Source organism: Chiroxiphia lanceolata, chromosome 1 (assembly GCF_009829145.1).
Source record: "Chiroxiphia lanceolata isolate bChiLan1 chromosome 1, bChiLan1.pri, whole genome shotgun sequence".
NCBI classification, from domain to species: domain Eukaryota; kingdom Metazoa; phylum Chordata; class Aves; order Passeriformes; family Pipridae; genus Chiroxiphia; species Chiroxiphia lanceolata.
In genome coordinates this window covers 28,116,415-28,122,108 of record NC_045637.1, presented here as the reverse complement: position 1 = coordinate 28,122,108, position 5,694 = coordinate 28,116,415, and the positions used below count along the sequence as shown (strand labels likewise).

General features: G+C 37.4%; 1 long non-coding RNA gene across 1 annotated transcript; it reads left to right on the top strand.

The window, feature by feature from the left end:
* The first annotated feature begins 770 nt into the window (after positions 1-770).
* Positions 771-5,212, top strand: LOC116793596. Its single transcript, XR_004359532.1, has 3 exons — positions 771-808; positions 3,401-3,525; positions 4,993-5,212. It is a non-coding gene; the product is annotated as an uncharacterized LOC116793596 (long non-coding RNA).
* Positions 5,213-5,694: the final 482 nt, after the last annotated feature.

The following is a 5,694-nucleotide window of genomic DNA, read 5'->3' as shown; positions in this document are numbered from 1 at the left end:
GTAATACCATAGGGAGATCACATACCATGTAGTAAATTCAGACAGAAAAACAAATCTTATAAACACAGTATTATCTGCCATTATTTCAGGTCAATATTTTAAACTTTCTGAATCAGATACTTTTGCTTTTATGATGCTGTGATTGCTGAAGGACTGTTTACTTATTATAGTGGAAATAAAAAAAACACATCACAATTAAATGTCACCAAGTTATGTTACTTTTATTTACATGCTCACAGGTGATGCTTCTTTAATCTCTAACATGTGCTGTAAATTCTGAAGAAAGCAGATGGGTTGGTGAAGAAAACAGAATCCTTTGTTATGTAAAATCAAGCTTGCTTCTCTTGGGAGTGGTTTCATTGCTGGTTTATTTATTGTTTACAAGTATTCATGGTGTTAACTTAAAAACCTGATGAAGGATGGCTGTGTCTGTTCTGCGTGAATCTTATTCTCTGTCCCCAGAGAGTTTTCAAAGTGTGCAACTATGCAACGGTTCAAACACTGACTGAGAATAAGTGAAGGGGCACAGGAGACCCTTCTTCTCACAGAGGACCAGCAAATGTAGCCTGGCCTTTGTTGTTGACACGTGGGTAATGGACAGAACCATCAGAGAAGATGGAGGACTACTAGCAATGCAAAGGCTTTTCAGGAGCGTGGTTAATGCTGTCTTACAAAAGACAGGTGGTTTGTACCATCTGCTAGAGATGCAGGAGAACACAAAATGCCTTGCTGAGACACACATTGGCAAAATAGGGAAGTTCAGGCTTGATTCTCCCAAGTCCACCCCAGCACACCTGAAGAACATCTGGTAAGTTAATTCAGTAACAAGATCAAGTTCCATTAATTTTTGAAATAAGAGCATAATTTCGTCAAATGCAAAATTTTATATGAGTTTAAAAACAGACAGCTCTATTTAGCATAAAACTCCAATATCTAGAGTAACAAGAAAATGTTACTCACTCAAACTCTGTCTATAAAGTGTACAAGTGTGAGCACCCCAACTGAAATCAAGGGGACTGGTTATAAACTCTAAATTCTTCATGTGCTTAAATTCTCTGCTAGGTTGGGCTTGTGTGCTAGATGGATTAGCTGGCCAGCAGCAGTGCTTTTTTCTAGTTTGGGAAGTAGAGGAACATCTTGCAACCATTTTGTCTTATGTGGCACAAATCTGCCACTGTAACAGTGTATCAGTGGTCCACTGAACTCCTTTTTTCTCCCTCACTGTATTAAATATATGAAAGCTTTAGTTATTATGCCATAGAAGCACATGACTGACTGAATATCTAAGTGACTGTCTAATAACAGCAAATCTTACTTTTTCTGAGTGAATGCTAACAGTTATGATATGCTTGGATAATAGATGATAAATATATCATATATCTGTGATCCATAAGGAGTTTTTCTCCACAGGGAAGATGTCTTGCCTTCATTGAGGCACTGGAGCTATAGTGGTGACTGCTGAAGGAGAAACATCAGTTTCTAATGCATCTTCTTTCTGAAAACCAGCAAAACTCTCGTAATACCAAATGACTCATGGTCAGCATAGCTCCAGCAACTGGGTTCTGCATATAAGCATGACTGACTACTAAAATATAAACCTTTTGAGGAAAAACACCTTGCTACAAATATAAGCCTTTTATGGAAAAGCACATCCATAATGTCCATTTTCCAGTATTTCAGGATGCTTAGTAACCAGTGTTATTAGTCTGTAGACTACCACTCAGAAAAGGAAAGTCAAATAATATTGCCAAAAGCAAAAGACTGCTGTCAAAGTGGATAAATTCATCACAGTTAATGAAGGTGTTGTCCTGCACATGATGAAACAAAAAGATTTAATGTAACCTTTTAAAAAAACATTTGGGATTAGAGCATTGCTACTCCATATGAGATTAAGGTCTCAGAAATTGTGTTGAGTAAGGATTACTTGACTTCATGGACTATACATCCAGTTATTGAAATGAAATTTTTTTATTTGCTTGTGGTTTGGGTAGATTATCTGTTATTTTACCATACAAAATAATTGTTGGGCTTTTTTTGCAAGATTACAATTTATTATTTTATTATATTCAAAGATATTGTCAAACGCAGACCTCTAATAAACTCAGAGAAGTAGAAATGCAATGCATTCAGCATCTCTGAATTTATAGCTAAACAAATGCTACTGGTCCTTGAATACACAGATGAAAATTGTTGGCCTGTTGCCCAATTGTGTGTGTAAGACCTATAATTGAAACACTAGGTTCACTGCCTCTCTCAAAAAGGGTATAGTGATGCAAGGTTAGAAAAATATTTTCCATGTCTAATGCCTTAAAATACTTTGCTATAATTTTTATAGAGAACCTTTGCAAAAAGTATGTGGTTAAATCTGGAGCGCCCACCAGAAGCACATGGAAGAAGACTAAATAGCTGGATAGTGAAACTAGCTTTAAAACCACTGATGTTTAGAGACACAAACTCAGAAACACTAACATGAATTTCAGGTTGCTGTGGGTGCTCAATATGCTGTTTGTTCCACCCAGTATGCTGCTTGCAGACTATAACTTTGCAAGAAAATAATGAAATGAATTGGTGATGCTCTGAGAGGATACCCAGTAGAGATCAGATTTACCCCTTTGGTAAAGGTGTTCCTGTAATTAGCATTTGTGTGTCTGTTTTGACAAACAACAGAGTTTGCAGCAACCATACTATTCATCTTTAAGAAAGTCTTGTGAGGTAGAGAACAGGGTGCTACTCTCTGCACAACTACAACAATGTGATCTCGGCCAGGGAGTGACACAATTCCTCAGAGGACATCAGTGTTAAAGATAGGACTAGGTTTAATGGTTTCTCATTTTTTGTCATACCCCTTTCATTACAGCTGGGCTGTCCTGGAGGAATTTGTTTTGTGACTAGACGAGAAATCTTGTCTGTGTCAATGTGGAATGTCTGAGAAATTGGTACATACTGATTGATTATATAAGCTGCCAGTATGGATTTGCTTGAGACTTCTCATAGGCATTTACTGATCTATGATTCTTCATTATCATATATTTAATCCTCATTTCTCCATTTCAGCCCAGCATATCTCTTAAAACTAATCCATAACATCTTCTAAGGAATTAGGTTAGTTATATTTTGTATCCAAGTTGTGCAGTAGTGAACGGGTTCATTATTCATGTCCTCTGAGAGTGCATCTGTGTGAATCCTGATCACAAAGGTTTCATTGATCTTAACTCTGAACAAACCAAAAGCATTTCACAAGTCTAGAATGATTGGTTGACTATGCAGAGAGTTACTTGACATTACTAGAATTGAGGGAAATGCATCAACTTTGCACCAACCAAATGTGAAGAATCAAAGGGAATTTTTTGTATTCTCAACCACTTTCCACAGTCAAAAATGTGTTGTCCTCCAATTACAGTGACTAGGATATGTGCCTGTGACGAGCTGGGGAGGATGTACAATCACTGCTATTGGGAGGACCAGAGTCTGTAGTTCCAGATGGTGCATGTGGCTACCAGCATGCTCAGGGTTAGGGGTCCCAAGGTAGGATAATAAAAAGCGCTGCGCTGTTCACTATAACAGATCTCTTTATGTGTTGATTGTAAGCTGTGACCATTACTGTAGTAGCAGAAATAGCAAATACCAGAGGGCACCTTTCAGTGTCACTCCTTGGTATGATGCTGCTATTGCTTTGATAAAAGCCTGAAGTGCAGCACCATGCAGCAGTAGGCACTGTATTCATTGCAAGCATGAAACATAACTTCCTCATTTACCTCTAGCTTATCATATCAAGACCCTTACTAATCTTCTCTGCAGACAAGTTAAGAAGATCTGGAGTGTTTGTATCAGAAAATATTCTGTCCTTGTCTAGGAAGAACAATTCCACAATGACATAAAGGGTTTACTAATAAAAAAGCCCTCAAAATATCTAAAAGGTACCTATTATATTGATACCCTTTACTGCTTTTATAGAAAGCTCTGAAGCATCCTTAAGGTCAAGAGTAAAGAACTTAGTTCCAAAAGGGTCTGAGTATTTTGGCTCCATACTTCAAACAAATTTCTGTACCTTAGCACTACTCTGCGTATGTAAGTTCACTGAAATGATTATGAGAGAATGACAGAGTTTGATTGGATCACATAAAATATGTCTAGCATCTATCATTAAACCAACCATGAATCTTGGCATGCATTTAGGAGGAAAAAAAAAAAGAGTAGGGTTGTGGGGTTTTTTTTCAAAATACATAATGTAAACATGCATTGAGCAACCAACATATTTGTAGAGAATGGAGAGTAACAACGCAGAGAAAGTCAAAGAAATTTGAAAAAAGTGACAGAAGAACAGAAAGACTCAGGAAGGTAGGAATGGGGAGACAAACTAGCAAAATCTTTTGTGCTGGACAAAGCACTGTGCTGAGTCATCCTGAACTGTCAGAGCAACAGCATTTCTGTTAGTTGTACTGGCAACTTTATACTGCAGATGAGGTTTAGAATCCATAGCCCAAGCCTGTATGTGGTCATGCTAGAGAAAGCTGAACACAGCATAGGAGCCCATTGAGATGTATCAGTATAAATTCAGCTAAATGAGATTTAGAATGCACAGGATAGAATCTGAGGATTTTGTTCATAAGACTGCAATTTATTACTGACTGTAAAGTGAAGTGCTGCTCTATTACTGTATCATCAGATAGATTTTTAAAGATTGCATTGTAGAATCACTGCATATCTTTTTTTAGTCTACTTCTGTGGGATTTAAAAATGCATTTGATAGATAGTAAATTTCTTAAACTCTTTTGAGAAGATCATTTACATTTCCAGCCTATATAATTTCTAAGTTAGTGAAGGCTTTTTGTTATGGTTTTGTCCCCCCTCTCTTCTAGTAAGACCTGCTCTTCAAATATGTGCATGGGATTCCTTATACTGACTCCCTTTTTATTACATACTACTTACACTTCAATGCACATATAAATGTCTATATTTCCACATGTCCAGTTACCTTTCTGTTATCTACAGATGATTCTTTCAAAGATGCTTTGTGGTCTCAGGGTGAAATCTTGACTCCATCGAAGAGAAGTGCAATTGTTGATAGAAATGGGATGAGCCTTCGAAGTGCACAAATGGTACAGATTTGTAAGCAGTGACTCTCTTGGGAACAACAGATCCCAAGGGATTTCTGGAAGATGTTTATGAGACAAAAACTCTTCTGCCTGCAGAGAGCATATTTCAAGGGCTGGAAACACATCCAGTGATTTTGTCATAACATTCTCTTTCAGGGGGATGTATCTCACTGGAAAATATGCATGAAGTTTTTCCAATTTGCTTCATCATTAATTATGTAGCATATTTCATTGAGATGTTGTTTCTAAAGCACTTAGGAACTTCTCCAGCCATGTTAGCATTCCCATAGTCTGGTTAGGACTGTTCTCAGATAGATGCTACTGCCAGAGCATCACACAAGACAAAGGTCATACATAAAACTCTGCCTTGATATAGAAGAGTTGCCAATCTGCTAGAATTTCCAAATGGGCACGTACAGATCTTATAAAAGCAAACAGTACAGGTCAAATTCTCATACTTGGATTATTTCAAGTCAGACTGTGCCAGTGTATATAAAAGTAGACAACCCAGCTCAGATTTGGATTTCAGTGTGAGTGCCATACAAGTAAATCCCTATGGTAAAAAAGAGGAGAGTCATCTTCCTGCAGAGTTTATCAG